The sequence below is a fragment of the Lytechinus pictus genome, chromosome 4 (genome assembly GCF_037042905.1).
Source record: "Lytechinus pictus isolate F3 Inbred chromosome 4, Lp3.0, whole genome shotgun sequence".
NCBI classification, from domain to species: domain Eukaryota; kingdom Metazoa; phylum Echinodermata; class Echinoidea; order Temnopleuroida; family Toxopneustidae; genus Lytechinus; species Lytechinus pictus.
Window position 1 is genome coordinate 30,272,587 of NC_087248.1, and position 16,781 is coordinate 30,289,367.

The 16,781-nt window shown below is 36.7% G+C and overlaps 1 long non-coding RNA gene across 2 annotated transcripts; it reads left to right on the forward strand.

Annotated features, from left to right (window-relative positions):
* The first annotated feature begins 455 nt into the window (after nucleotides 1-455).
* LOC135154000 (uncharacterized) lies at nucleotides 456-9,224 on the forward strand. Of its 2 annotated transcripts, none has more exons than XR_010293459.1 (4): nucleotides 456-546; nucleotides 8,010-8,111; nucleotides 8,528-8,647; nucleotides 9,137-9,224. It is a non-coding gene; the product is annotated as an uncharacterized LOC135154000 (long non-coding RNA). The 2 variants fall into 2 exon arrangements; XR_010293460.1 differs by having other exon boundaries at nucleotides 493-550.
* Nucleotides 9,225-16,781: the final 7,557 nt, after the last annotated feature.

The following is a 16,781-nucleotide window of genomic DNA, read 5'->3' on the forward strand; positions in this document are numbered from 1 at the left end:
AATATTAGGGTCTAGAGATCTGAAAATATTTAAGAACTGAACACTAACTGTATTTTTTCTGCATTTGCATGGGTTTCGTGTGTAGCCTCTGGCTCTAACACTAAGTTACTAGCACAGTTCTCAACAATGGAGTCAGGTTGGTCTAGGCTTATTAGTGACTAGGCCTAGTGACACTTATAGATAGGGCCCTAGCCTAGCCGGTCTATACTAGAGCATAGGCCCCAGTGCAAAGACCTTATAATATATTACTAGACCGAAAGCTGCGTGCGCGTTCAGCACAAAACAAATGAGATTAGGCTCCGCCTACCGCGATCATTTGAAGACAAAAATAAGCCCTCATTGATATTCATGAGCATGAAGATATTCATAATCCGGCCTTTTCATTGGCTAAGAGCGTCATTAATACGCGATTTTCCCGATTCTTTGTCATCGATACTAGTGGTATCGTGTTACAGAATTAATTATTCATTTGACCTCATTACGTCATCTAATTTATTCATTATGAAACTTTTCTTTCCACACAAAAATGGACCTACGAACACTCCGGTGAGTACGTATAAATTGATATAACCACATTAATTCTGTGGACTATTTACACATTTCACACTGTATTTTGTGATCTTAGGTTATTTCTTTAACTAATTAGAGACTTTGCTATCATTCTTCTGTTAAAGAAAAGCAGAATTTGGTCTTTGAAATTGAAGTTAGATTGTCATCGTCGCCCGGCCCAGTGCAGCCTGTATGTTGCTTTTCAGTGGTTATGCCGCTGTGTCAACCACATGTATTTTGTACGGGCTCCTAGCCGGCTGGGCATCGAGAGAAAATCGGGCCGGGAGCCCACGATTGATTAAAACAAGAAGAATGAAGTTTCTTTTTGTACACTGTATAACGTTAGATCTAGAGGGAGATCTGCATCTATCTTCAGTAGATCGAGACTCAGTCAGGAATACTGTGAAGCGGAGTGATGTGGAAGAAGATATGCCTGTCATCATTGTGTCAATAGATTCTCGTCAGTTTCAGATATCAAATTTATTTTGCATAACTTCAGGCTTCTTCTGCATTTAGCCCCCACCCATTTTAATTCTTATTGTTATTTATATAGTTAATAAGACTCGGTATTACTTTAGAAATAACATGCTGCTCTGCATGTTTGTCTCACTCTTATTTTCAATAGATCAAGATCTAATTTCTGGTTAACAGAGCCTAGTTTTTCTTCTTAATTTTAATTCATCAGTTTATGTTACTTTAGTCTTTACTTTTATCCATCGATGCTTGTACGTAGATCTGGGCCTACCTAATTCAAATCTAGTCATCTAACTTATACTTTCCCAACCCTCGACACGTACCCCCAGGGCTTAGGATCTAGGTCTATAATTTTAGGCCTAGGCCCTAGATGTAGGTCTGGGCCTACACGACTACATTTACATGTACGATACGAGTATGACTGCCGGTAACCCAGGGAGCTCCCGCCCGCGCAGCCGGTATTTTATAGATGGCAAATATAGCGATCTTCAACGCTTATATATAAGCGTCGAAATTCGTAGCCATCTCCTTAATTGTATTAGTCTATATCAGGGATTCTCAAATGGTGGCGCGCGCGCCACTTGTGGCGCACCGAGCCTTCCGGAGTGGCGCGTGGGAGCCGGTATAGAAAAAGAAAAAGCAGTAGAAAATAAAAGGTTGATCTACTATTAATCTGGAATTGAGGTTTGATCATTTAATTACAAAGGGAAAATAAAAACTCACTCGCTCTTTTTGAAATATAATTGCTATTTGATTTCCTCTGATTTTGTGTAATCTAGCATTCGATAACCCCTATTAAGGAGGATCTATTTAATGTATTCATTTACGATTGGTACAAAGACTATGTACATAATAATTATGTGAACAGTGCTTTTAATAATAACAATGATAATCATAATTACGTTTTATTTACTCAGGGTAGCCATTTCGGTTAGGGAAATGCAGCGGGCCCTGCATTTCTATCATATGTTATTACTACCCTTCTCCAATCTAAATGCTGAGCGCCAAGCAAGAAGGCAGAAGGTTCCATTCCTATATATATTTTTTTTTGTATGACTCTGTTGGGGATCGAACCCACGGCCTCCCGTTCATGAGGCTGACGCTCTACCACTAATCAACATACCCGGTTTGCTTTTCAAACACGACCCTCATCAAGAACAACATTTAATACAGAAACATAATAATTAACACTAATTTGAGCAAGTCACTTATCATTTTTTTTTAAATAAATTGTGTAATTGGTATTTTTATATCTTCTGTTGATTGAGAACCCCTCTCGGCCATTTAAAAGGCTTTTTACTTAAAGGACACGTCCACCCCAACAAAAATTTGATGTGAATAAAAAGAGAAAAATCCAACAAGCATAACACTGAAAATTTCATCAAAATCGGATGTAAAACAAGAAAGTTATGACATTTTAAAGTTTTGCTTAATTTCAGAAAACAGTTATAATTTTTATGCACATCCTGGTGGGTATGCAAATGAGGAGACTGATAACGTCATCTACTCACTATTTATTTTGTATCTTATCATATGAAATAGGGAATATTCTAATTTTCTCCTCATTGTCAAGCGAGACAACGATTGATTCCTCCCTAAACATGTGGAATGAGCATTGTTTCATACTATATGATTCAGTCAAGCCGGTCCTTATTGTCAAATCTATAAAAAATGAAATATTGTATAATTCAAACAATAAAAAGAAAGAAATAGTGAGTGAGGGATATCATCGAATGTCTCATTTTGAGTTGTGCATATCACTGTTTTGTGAAAAATAAGAAAAACTTTAAAATGTTATAACTTTCTTATTTTACATCCGATTTTTATTAAATTTTCAGCGTTTTGCTAGTTTGATTTTTCTCTATTTATTCAAATCAACATTTTGCTGGAATACTTGACCTTTAAGCTCTTCAGGTGGTCCTGCATTCCCCCCCCCCCCCTTATACCACAATATTTCGCTCTTCGCGTGTTTGATAGTGGAGCAGTCCAGATTCTCAACAAGAAATTTGGCGCTTCAACAAAATTAATTGAGAATGGCTGGTCTATATTATACGACGTGTCAAACTGTAGCGAACTAGTTCGCAATTTTTCAGATCTCCTCTATATATATACACGAGGGGGAATTGTAGCGAACTAGTTCGCTATTTTTCGGATCTCCTCTATATATATATATATATATACGACGGGAAATTGTAGCGAACTAGTTCGCAATTTTTCAGATCTCCTCTATATATATACACGAGGGGGAATTGTAGCGAACTAGTTCGCTATTTTTCGGATCTCCTCTATATATATATATATATATACGACGGGAAATTGTAGCGAACTAGTTCGCTATTTTCCAGATCTCCTCTATATATAAAATTATATACACGAGGGGGAATTGTAGCGAACTAGTTCGCTATTTTTCGGATCTCCTCTATATATATATATACGACGGAAAATTGTAGCGAACTAGTTCGCTATTTTCCAGATCTCCTCTATATGTACACGAGGGGGAATTGTAGCGAACTAGTTCGCTATTTTTCGGATCTCCTCTATATATATATATATATATACGACGGGAAATTGTAGCGAACTAGTTCGCTATTTTCCAGATCTCCTCTATATATAAAATTATATACACGAGGGGGAATTGTAGCGAACTAGTTCGCTATTTTTCGGATCTCCTCTATATATATATATATACGACGGAAAATTGTAGCGAACTAGTTCGCTATTTTCCAGATCTCCTCTATATGTACACGAGGGGGAATTGTAGCGAACTAGTTCGCTATTTTTCGGATCTCCTCTATATATATATATATATATACGACGGGAAATTGTAGCGAACTAGTTCGCTATTTTCCAGATCTCCTCTATATATAAAATTATATACACGAGGGGGAATTGTAGCGAACTAGTTCGCTATTTTTCGGATCTCGATCCTCTCTATAATTATATACGACGGGAAATTGTAGCGAACTAGTTCGCTATTTTCCAGATCTCCTCTATATATAAAATTATATACACGAGGGGGAATTGTAGCGAACTAGTTCGCTATTTTTCGGATCTCTTCTATATATATATACGACGGGAAATTGTAGCGAACTAGTTCGCTATTTTTCGGATCTCCTCTATATGTACACGAGGGGGGATTGTAGCGAACTAGTTCGCTATTTTCCAGATCTCCTCTATATATAAAATTATATACACGAGGGGGAATTGTAGCGAACTAGTTCGCTATTTTTCGGATCTCGATCCTCTCTATAATTATATACGACGGGAAATTGTAGCGAACTAGTTCGCTATTTTCCAGATCTCCTCTATATATAAAATTATATACACGAGGGGGAATTGTAGCGAACTAGTTCGCTATTTTTCGGATCTCTTCTATATATATATACGACGGGAAATTGTAGCGAACAAGTTCGCTATTTTCCAGATCTCCTCTATATATAAACTTATATACACGAGGGGGAATTGTAGCGAACTAGTTCGCTATTTTTCGGATCTCCTCTATATATATATAAATATATACGACGGGAAATTGTAGCGAACTAGTTCGCTATTTTCCAGATCTCCTCTATATATAAAATTATATACACGAGGGGGAATTGTAGCGAACTAGTTCGCTATTTTTCGGATCTCTTCTATATATATATACGACGGGAAATTGTAGCGAACAAGTTCGCTATTTTCCAGATCTCCTCTATATATAAACTTATATACACGAGGGGGAATTGTAGCGAACTAGTTCGCTATTTTTCGGATATCTTCTATATATATATATAGATCCGAAAAATAGCGAACTAGTTTGCTACTATTCCCCTAGCTGGCCTGGTGTATGATCATGAGATCCAAAAAATAGCGAACTAGTTCGCTACAATTCCCCCTCGTGTATATAATTTTATATATAGAGGAGATCTGGAAAATAGCGAACTAGCTCCGCTACAATTTGACAATATGGCACCAATATATACAGCCAAAACCTGCAGATTTGCACTTTGAAGCCTTCACAATCAACCGCGTAGCCAGGATTTCATTTTTGAGGGGGCGGTAATCGCACGCGAAGCGTGCCAACACTTACAGAGCGCGCGAAGCGCGCTCCCTAGGGGTTGGGTCCAGGGAGGGGGAGTTTCCCCCTCCCGCGCGAAGCGCGAAGATTTTGGTGTTTCATAAATTAAAATGAAAAGGAGCCGTCTCTCTCGTCTCTAGTATCTATATCAGCTCCAATTCAGTTGACAATATTGTGATTTTTAACCTTTTTTTCATGAACCTTGTTCAGTTCAACAGTGATTGTGAGCGAACGCATAAAAAGGAATACAATGGAGGAAATTAAAATAATAATAACCCCGCGCAGAGCGCGGAGGCTAAAGCGTTTTTTTTTTTTTTTTTTTTTTTTTTGCCATGAAAAGGGTCCCGATAAAAGGGTATTCTCAAAGATAGATTGAATACTTCCCTTGGAAAGATCAGATTTGATTACAAACAATTTAGCGACAGTGCATAACTCGCAAAACAGAGGAGAAGAAGTTTATATGCCGGGAGGAAGATATTCCTCCCCGCGCAGAGCAATTTTATGATCCTCTGAAGTTTCAAAGGGCGGACGTTTCATCAAATGCAGATATCTCTATACCCCATCGGGTCTAATTCAATTGATTTTCTAAGATTATTGAACTTCATTACAAGGAAAATAGTGCGCAAAAATTTGAAACTTCTGTGATTCATTGAAATTATATAAAAAAGGATGCCTAATTTCTTTGACTTATCCTGAAGCGCTTCATTTTGAATTATAAAGAACCCTATAGTGTCATTCAAAATTTCAAACTGAGTGCGCAAAACAGGACAGGAGATGAATGTGCAGGGAAATGACATGAGGTTTAATAGAATTTGATAATAAATATTGTACTTTTCTATCTAATACGACACGAATTTCATACCTTCCTCTTTTTAAATTAGGAACCTGTTTGCCCCCAAATTATGGTTGTTTAGTGATGAGCTGAAAAGCAGGAGAAGTTGACTTTATGGAGGTGACGGCAGAAATTGATATAAAGATTTTACCCGCCCAGGGCCGACCCGTCCAGAAGTTCCGCAATCAATAAAAAAAAGAGATAACTTCATATACTTCGGCCTAACCTTACTCTAATTCCATGCCCTAATGTATACATTCGAACTTTAACTGGCAAGAAACACATATAGCTGAGGTGGAAAAACAGGGTTAGAGAAAGGGTGGGGGAAACAATGGAGAACTTCAATATTATCATTTAACCGCGCACAGCGCGGAAGCAAAATTCATATATAAATTTAGAGCAAGAGTGAAGGAGTTTCTCTTTTGAGAAAAAAAAAAAAATAAAAATAAAAAAAAAACCACAAAGCTACCTTTCTTCCCTTTCCTCCCTTCCCTATTCCTTTTCTCCTCTCTTTTTTCCCTTCTCTTTTTCTTTTTTGGGGACGTTTTTTTTGGGGGGGCCACCGCCCCCCCCCCCCCCCCTGGCTACGCGCCTGTTCACAATAATGTAAGCTTTGGAAAAAATGCTAACTAGTTCGCTACAGTTTGCCACATTGCATAGTATGAGATCAAAAAAATAGCGAACTAGTTTGCAACAATTTCCGGTCGTGTATATGTAGAGGAGATCAAAAAAATAGCGAACTAGTTCGCTACAATGCCCCTTCGTATATATATAGAGGAGATCCGAAAAATAGCGAACTAGTTTGCAACAATTTCCGGTCGTGTATATGTAGAGGAGATCCGAAAAATAGCGAACTAGTTTGCAACAATTTCCGGTCGTGTATATGTAGAGGAGATCCGAAAAATAGCGAACTAGTTTGCTACGATTCCCCCTGGTGTATATATCGAGGAGATCTGAAAAATAGCGAATTAGTTCGCTACAATTCCCCCTCGTGTATATATCGAGGAGATCCGAAAAATAGCGAAGTAGTTCGCTATTTTCCCCCCTCGTGTATATATCGAGGAGATCCGAAAAATAGCGAACTACAATTTCCCGTATGTATATATAGAGGAGCTAGATCTCGAAAATAGCGAATTAGTTCGCTAAAATTCCCCCTCGTGTACATATCGAGGAGATCCGAAAAATAGCGAACGAGTTCGCTACAATTTCCAGTCGTTTGTATATAGAGGAGATCTGGAAAATAGCGAACTAGTTCGCTACAATTCCCCCTCGTATATATTATATATATAGAGGAGATCTGGAAATAGCGAACTAGTTCGCTACAATTTGACACGTCGTATATTATAGACTAATACAAGGAGATGGCTACAAATTTCGACGCTTATATATAAGCGTTGAAGATCGCTATATTTGCCATCTTATTATATCCCCTTTCTTACAAATAGATCTAGACCTAGTGCATGAAATTATGAAATTATGTTGTTAAAATCAAATGAACTAAGATTCGGAATAAAAAGATGCAGATTTTTTTTTTTTTTTTTTTTTTTTTTTTGGGGGGGGGCAGACATGTGAAAAAAAATTAGAGAAACCTGAAATTCAGAAAGTGAGGGCCCGAACCTACCAATATTGCCTAGGGCTGTTTTTTGCATTTTCTAAAGTAAAATTGAAGGATTTCATGCAATTCTTTTTTTATGAAGGTTTTCACATTTCAGCTCCCACCCAAACCCCTCCCCCTACACTGTTAGAAAATGTATTCTTAAAATAAAAGAAGTTCCTGCAGCAGAGTCTCGAGAACACCTGTAATTTTACCAGATTGCATAATCTTACATTAGGCCTATATCATGTAAAATTACAGGAAATTGGTATTTGGTGTATGGAACCTTACAAATTTCCTTAAATAAAACACCATTTTCCTCTTTTTAAACAGATCTGTTCTGTAGAAAACTTCCTGTTTTATGAATTTACAGAATGATTCTGTTATTGCTTTCTGCAAAATCTTGTTTTTTTCCTGTAAAATCAGTTTTTTTTTACAGTGTACATACGGCCATGAAAGAGATCACTTGACACTTATTGTTCTCTCTTTTCTTTCACAAACAGGTTGAGTTTGAAGAACAAGAAAAACAGTAGAGGTCTACCCGGTACCTATGGTTAAACATGATGATCATAAGTGCATGTATCATTTTGCAGATTCTCATCCAGGTATAAAAGTTAAACTAACCCATAAAAAATTACAGATACATTACATGCATTGAAATGAATGTTAACCATGTTTACATTAAATAAAAATAACCTGAGCCACTGCTAAGAGGTAGGATTTATACTGAATATACACTTCTTATATATACAGGCTCTCGACTCTCTCGAGTCTACAATAGAACCAATGCCAAAAGTTATGTACCTTGGGCAAATTTATAAAATAAGGTCATGTCCTTGATCTACTATTATTTAAATGGCCTTTTTATTTCCTATTTGTTTATAAACAAAGCAATATTTATTTTTCATGTTTTATATTTTATAAAATTCATTTTATTCATTCTTTAGTGTGATATTCATATTTCATATTTGTAGATTTTCATTTTTTTTTAAATCTTATTATTTTACATTTTGTCCAATAGGATGATGCAGCTCTACAATTTCCATGGAGGTGATTGATGATGATAAACAATTGGTGAAGTAGGCCTAATAGAACAGTGATAGGACCACAAAGAGAAATACAACCTACAGCAGTTATATGAGTGAGTTAATAAGTGATTATTTTTAATAATGGGGGGTTTTCACAATATTTTTAGGCAACAAATAGACCTGCCTTTGAAAAAAACATTTCAATTCTGTTTTTAGGTTATAGATAGGTGTCGTTTTTATTCGCAGATCAAAATATTCTGTGCAACAAAACATATCATCTTTAATTCTGACTATTATATATAATTTATATATGTTAATTCATATATTCATATTTATGGGAAATCTCTGACATTATTTTTATAGAGTACATGAAGTTATAATGGAGAGTGGTATGCAAAGTGCATAGAACAGGTTTAAGTGATATGCTTTGTAGAAGTACAAGTTTATAATTAGTAGAAGTAAGATTTTCTATGTTATGTGATGAAGAAATTTATATACCGGTATGTATAGTCTTACTTTTCTTAAAACATTTATGTTTTACAAATCATGACAATTTTAATTTAAATTCATTGATTTTCTTTCTCTATTTTTTCAATCTGCAGGACTGGTGTAACAGATGTTTTCATTCAAGAAATCCAACAAATTGAAGAGTGACTTAGCTTAGGAAGCACTTGATAAAGATGGAAAAGTTTTTTTTTTTTTTTCAAGTCCAATTTTTTTTAAATAATTTTCATCACAACCCCAAATTCATGAAGTATGACATTTCCTGTCGATTTTCATTAAAACTGGTTGCAAAAGGAAAAGCTATAAACATACAAATAGGAGCGGCGAAGTGAAGTTGAAAGTGGGGGGGGGGGCACAGGGAAAATGCTGTATTATGTGAAATTTTAAAGAAGTTGCGAGAGAGCAAAATTTTGACATTTTTAAAAAGAAAAATCCAATTTTGTGATAGATTTCGACAAAATATTCAGAATGATATATTTCACCCTTTTTTTTTTGGGGGGGGGGGGCAAGAGTCCTTCAAGCCCCCCCCCCCCTCCATATGTAGTGTACGAAACTGCTTATCTACCCCCACTCACATGAATTATTAAACTTAATGCACAAAGGATTTCCTTATTGTTTTCTTGTTTCAAAGGACACTCGTCATGGTGACCATAAAACGGGTCCTTCTCAGGTGAAAGGGGCACAGAACAAATTCTTAAGGAGCACTTTTCTTGGGTAAAAGGGGGCAGTTATTCGAGAAAGGGCACTTACAAGAAGGCGAGGGGGCACTTTTTAACACTTAAAACGGGCCCTCAGATGAAAGGGCACAGAACACGTTCGGGGGGCATTTTTTTGTAAAAATTTGCATACAGGGAAGAGCACTTGGTAACACCTAAAACAGGTTCTCGTCAGGTGAAAGGGACACAGTACACGTTCGTGAGGGGGCATTTTTCTTACATAGAATTAAAGGCACTTTTCAGTGCTTCAAAAAGTAGGGGGAACTGTGCCCCCCAGGATCGCTGCCCCTGCATACAAAAAACATTTTCGTTCGATTCAAAGTATTAACATACGCTTAAGAAAAAAAGTAAGGCTAAATCCTCTGATAATGTGATTTTTTTCTGGCTATTAATAAAATTCACAACTAACCAGAAAATGCCTTCATGTCTTTCATTTGTATTCATATAGTATTTGTACAGAGCTAAAATGAAAGGGATTTGGAATTGGCAAAATTCAAATGAGATGGAGATCGAGAGAGAGAAAAAGAGTGATGAGAAGGGGGTTGAAAAGAGATGAGAAAGAAATCGAGGGGCACATATGAAGAGATAATTTAGAGGGGGGGGGGGGTAAGAGAGCACGAATGGTGGGAAGTAGGAACAAAGGGGTGGAAGAGAAATAAGACGAGATTTATGGAAACCAGGAGACAGATAACAAGTGGGAAAAGAAGAAGGAAATATATGTAGGAGAAAGGCGGCACCAAAATAACGTGAGTGGAAAAATTATTAAATGGAAAAACAGAGCAAGAAATGCTGGAGAATAGAGGGGACAGGAAACGTATTAAACATGATAAACTGGGGCCCGTTTCATCATGAGTTACAAGTATGGTAATTATGATTGGTTATAGCCGTTACCATCGTAGTTAACTACGATGGTAACTGCTATAACCAATCATAATCTAGATTACCACGGTAATCACAATAATAAATAGCTGTAATTCATTATGAAACGGACGCCAGATGAAGAAAACAGGCACGTGGATCCATGAGGGCCGGGGCCGGCCCCTTACGTATTATACCTTGAACAAAAGATATTTTTTTTGCTTCTCGAAATTTGTAACAAGAAATGTACTCTATTAGTGGTGACAGTTATTTTTTTCAGTAACCATACTCAACCAGTGAAAATTACCATCAAATTGTAATAACCATGTTCTGCCCCCACCCGCCCCCCCCCTAGAAAAAAACAAAACAAGACTTTTGGGTCAGTGCAACAGCCCCCTTTGATCCGTTCGGCGGCCTCTGCCGGCTATTTAGAGTCTAGATTCAATTCAATTATTTTATTTTCCACTTTCAATTTCATATTTACAATTATGATACAATTGACAAAGTAACATATAATCACAATTGAAGTACATACAAAAATTGACAACATTATAAAATTACAATAGACAATTATCAAATCGAAATATAAATGATTGAAAGGGAGGGAGGGCCAACTGAAAAGCAGAGCTTGTATAATGTAGGCCCCCCTAATATTGATTAATTAATATTGATTCTTTACATTTGTTAAAAACTAAGATTGCTGTATATCTTAACATGTGACAATTTGGGGATGGCAAAAGCACTTGAGACCTCTTTAACTAATCACGACTTGAAGACTACTCTTTTCATCTTCCCTTTATAGGCCTATAAGACACAATACAAACAATGCTTTGTTTTTAAGTAATATCGATTGTGATATCGATACTTTATTGAGCGCAATGTATCGTCTCAGATTTGCGCTTGCTTGATTCGCTGAATCCTTCGCGTCACGAGCGCGTAACAAAATGAATACATTAATGAATTTGCCAAGTTGACCTTTGTCATTGCGCTGATGTGCGTATTGTCTAATACACGTACAAAACGACAGTCGACGAGGGAGCATCGTACGAAATTAATATTAATGAGGGCTTATTTTAGCTTCTAATGGATTAAACAAAATGGCGGTAGCTTCGGGGGCTTGCCCCAGTGCAACGCCCCAGTGACAATGTTGTGAGGGAGTAGGGCCTAGGCCAAGGCCTATAGTACCGTTTCACACCAACAAAATAGACAAACAAAGTTAGATCTAAAGCGTAGGTCTAGATCTAAGTAAATTCTAACTTCAACTTACCCCTTCCCGTTGAAAGTTGTTAATAACTGATTGAGGCATCCCTAAACTATTAAGTATACCCTCCATTTTCCAGATTTATTTTTTCACGATCAATAGATTCATATATATGCACCTGCACTTCAATTCTCGGAAGCAAAAATAGCGCGCTAGCTATACGTACATGAGGATTTGCTCAGTGCATGCTCACTGCGACACGTTTATGCGCACGTACTGTAAAAAGTGATGATCAAATGAAAAGCGACGACCAAATGAAAAGTGCCGATCAAATAAAAGCGACGATCAAATGAAAAGCGACCATCAAATATAAAGCGACCATGTATGGAATGCCGAAACCATCAACTTAAATGAGCATCAAATATAAAGTAACCATCAAATAAAAAGTGACCATCAAATAAAAAGTGACCAACAAATAAAAAGTGACCATCAAATAAAAAGTGACCAACAAAAAAGTGACCATCAAATTAAAAGTGACCATCAAATAAAAAGTGACCATCAAATAAAAAGCGACCATCAAATAAAAAGTGAGCATCAAATGAAAAGTGAGCATCAAATAAAAAGTGACCATCAAATAAAAAGTGAGCAACAAAAAAGCGACCATCAAATTAAAAGTGACCATCAAATAAAAACTGAGCATCAAATTAAAAATGACCATCAAATAAAAAGTGACCATCAAATTTAAAGTGACCATCAAATAAAAAGTGACCATTAAATAAAAAGCGACCATCAAATTAAAAGTGACCATCAAATTAAAAGTGACCAACAAATAAAAAGTGACCATCAAATAAAAAGTGACCAACAAAAAAGTGACCATCAAATTAAAAGTGACCATCAAATAAAAAGTGACCATCAAATAAAAAGCGACCATCAAATAAAAAGTGAGCATCAAATGAAAAGTGAGCATCAAATAAAAAGTGACCATCAAATAAAAAGTGAGCAACAAAAAAGCGACCATCAAATTAAAAGTGACCATCAAATAAAAACTGAGCATCAAATTAAAAATGACCATCAAATAAAAAGTGACCATCAAATTTAAAGTGACCATCAAATAAAAAGTGACCATTAAATAAAAAGCGACCATCAAATTAAAAGTGACCATCAAATAAGAATTGATGATCAAATTAAAAGTGACCATCAAATTAAAAGTGACCATCAAATTAAAAGTGACCATCAAATAAGTGATCATCAAATAAAAGGTGCCCATCAAATTAAAAGCGACCATCAAAAGTGAAAAGTGACCATCAAATGAAAAGTGACCATCAAATAAAAAGTGACCATCAAATAAAAAGTGACCATCAAATTAAGTGATCAAATAAAAAGTGACCATCAAACAAAAAGTGACCATCAAATGAAAAGCGATAAAAAAATTGAAAGTGACCATCATCAAATCTAAAGTGGCCATCATCAGTTCAAAAGTGGCCACTATCGAATCAAAAGCAACCATCATCAAATCAGAAGCAGCCATCATCAAATCAAAAGTGGCCACTATCGAATCAAAAGCAGCCATCATCAAATCAAAAGCAGCCATCATCGAATCAAAAGCAGCCGCCATCAAGTCAAAAGTGGCCGTCATGAAGTCAAAAGTAACCGTCATCAAATAAAAAGCAAGTAAAAAGTGGCCGTCATCAAGTCAAAAGTAACCGTCATCAAATAAAAAGTGGCCGTCATCAAGTCAAAAGTAACCGTCATCAAATAAAAAGTGGCTGCCATCAACTTACAGGTGTCCTTTTGGCGCGCACATCAGGAACGCCGAAAGGACAACATTGATTTGATGTTAGAAACTGATTTGATGATGGCTGGTACAGAGGGATATGATGCTGAAAATTGATATGATGATGGCCACTTTTGATTTACTGATGGCTGCACTTGATTTGATGATGGCTGGTACGGAGGTCCATCAAATCAAAAGTGACAGTGATCAAATTTTAGCCTTTCCGCGTTCCATACAAAACAGCTTATTTTGCACCACGTGCATAAAATCTATCACAATAGATCGAATCATTATATTGGATAAAACTTAAATCTAGTTACCGAATTACATAACTATAATACAAGAAACAGCCTTTTCAATTTTTGCTTACCGGAAAGGGTAGGTAGTATTGGTAACTCCTTTTATTACAATGCTATAAAACATTGGAATTCTCTTCCCAATGATATAAAGGAAATAGGAAACTTTTTGCATTTTAAGAGGAAATTTAAAGAATATCTTTCACTTGAGAGTCAGAGAGAAGATGCAAACGATATGTTTAATATACGGTTCTTCTTCTTCTTCAAGCTACACAGCATCCTTCAATCCTGAAGATTCTTGCAGTATTGTAGTACCGGGGACCGGCAGGTGCAATACACCGGGTGAACACCCTACTCTTTGACGAATAGTGTATTGGTTTTAACGTGCATAGGTTGTGACTCTCCAATACACGGGACCAACATTTGCGTCCTTTCCGATGGACGGAGTGTTTTCCAACTGCATTCACACCCGCACTGAACACAGCGGTGAGGCACGATAACACACAACGCTAGCATCAGTTTTTTTGTTAGACGTCTTCCGGCATGCTGCGGGACTCGAACCCACGCACGTTGGGATCTACGATCTTATCCGGAACAGGCGCTCTAACCGACTGAGCTACACTGCCCCCCCCCCCGTTGATTTAGCCTGGATACTGACCACGTTCTTTTCTCTTCTCAACCAGGTATTATTATTTATTTTACATAGTTTGATTGAAGCTTCGATATGTTCTTTCTGCTATTCTTTCTATTTATTTTCTCTCTTCCTTCTATTCTCCTCTTCGTGTTGTTATTGTTGTCGCTGTTTTTGCTGTTGTTCTTCTCCTTATTCTTTTTCTTCATTATCCTTTTTCTTCCGTAATTCTCCTTCTCCTCCTCCTCCCTTTTCTTCTTCTATTCCTCCTCCTTCTTCTTTTCTTCTTCTTCTTCGTTATATTCTTGTATATATTATCTCTATATCTTATTTATTGGTAATAGTAAATTCTGATTTTTTTTCTTCATTTGTTAAAATATGTAAATAGTATAATTTTACCATTTTATTATCTTAATTCTATATGTCGAGGACCCAGTGGCGTAGCTAGGATTTTTTTCCCGGGGGGGGGGGGGGCACTGGGGGGTCCTTGCTTTTTCAGGGGGGGCACCGACCATTTTTCCGGTGTGTGTGTGTATGTGTCACAAGGGCGGATCCGACTTTCGCCAATAGGGGACGGGGCCCGAAATTATCTTCACCTATATCAGTCACTTCTTAGTTTTATTCTTATAAAACAACATAAACATGAAATAATCTCATAAGCCTGATAAAAAGTGCGAGCGCGAAGCGCGAGCGATTTTTTTTAAACTTTCATGTATTTTTAATTTAATTTTCTGGGCAATGTAATGTGTGATCCTGAACAAGATTCGTATGTAACTAGATGGCTACTGCGAACGCCAAGCGCGAACAGAAATTTTTATCAACTGTTCTAGCATTATCGAAAAGGGACCTGTTAAGGACTGCTTACAGTTACCCACGAAGACGGTATATATTTCGATAATGCGAGTGCGAAGCGCGAGCAAATTTTTTTTTACATTCCGACCTAAAAAATGGTCATTCTAAGCAATTTTTGTATTAATAAATGGGATAGGTATGTAACTAAACAATTGATGCGAGCGCGAAGCGCGAGAGGAAGAAAATTGAGATTTTAGACCTAAAAGCGGGACATTCTATTCATATTTTGTAAATCATAAATAGGATATAGTCAATTGGGTATCATTAATAATGCGATCGTGAAGCGTGAGCAGACAATTATTGATATTCTGATGTGAAACTGGATAATTCAAGTACATGTACATTTTAAATAAAGAACATGCAGGCTATCGCGCGTGTTGTATAGATGTAGACCTAGAATCTGTGCATTCTGGATACATTTGTTTAATGGAACATTATGGAATACACGTAGACAATATGAACTTCGCAAATCAAACAATGTGACCACGCAGCGTGAGCTTAAAATGCTGATATATGTAGACCATAAAACGGACATTTTACAGAGCACTTAAATTTGTAAATGAAAAAAAAATAATGAAAGCTCGATGTCGAGCTAAAATATGTTTTGCATATTGACTTCAAAACTTGCTCCATATCAGCCTATTGAGCAAGATATGAATCTCATCGAACAGGCAATTCTGGCGCGAAGCGCCAGCAAAAATTTTATATAGTAACATAAAAAGATTTGTTTTTTTAATTACATTATTTCATTCACTCGTCTTCCTCCTCTTATTTTCTTCTTCTTTTTTTCTTCTGTCTTTCTTCTTCTTTTCCTTTTTCTTTTTTCTTTTCTTCTCCCTTTTTTTTTTTGCTCTGCCAATTTTTTCTGGGGGGGGGGGGGCACCTGGGGGGCACACCAAATCTCAGGGGGGGCACGTGCCCCCCCCCCCCCAGGCGTCCCGTAGCTACGCCACTGCGAGGACCCCACTGGAAATAATCGTTCGAGCTTTCGTGGGTCATCCTGTACAAGCCTGTTGTTTTTAATGCTACTGTATATATGTTATGGTGACTTGCCAAATAAAATCAATCAATCAAATCCGCGCGCGCGTCTATGGCGAATAATACACAAAATCATGCCTTAAATCTTAAATCCGCCATAGCTCCTCAGAACGCCTGGATACCCCCAACTTTTATTACATATTCTGAAAGCCTATGAGTTGTAGATATGAATTCATGCATCATTTGGGCTGATCAGACGTTATGACGTCATCATATCATCTTCTAATCTAAAAAAAAAAAAAATTCATTTTTAAATTTTGACGTCACGAATTTCAAATTCATTTGCGGTTATCTCGCTTATTGTTGGTCAATTCTCTCCCAAATTTCGATATGTTATAGCTCGGTCAATTCTCTTTTGAAATATTACTATCAGATTT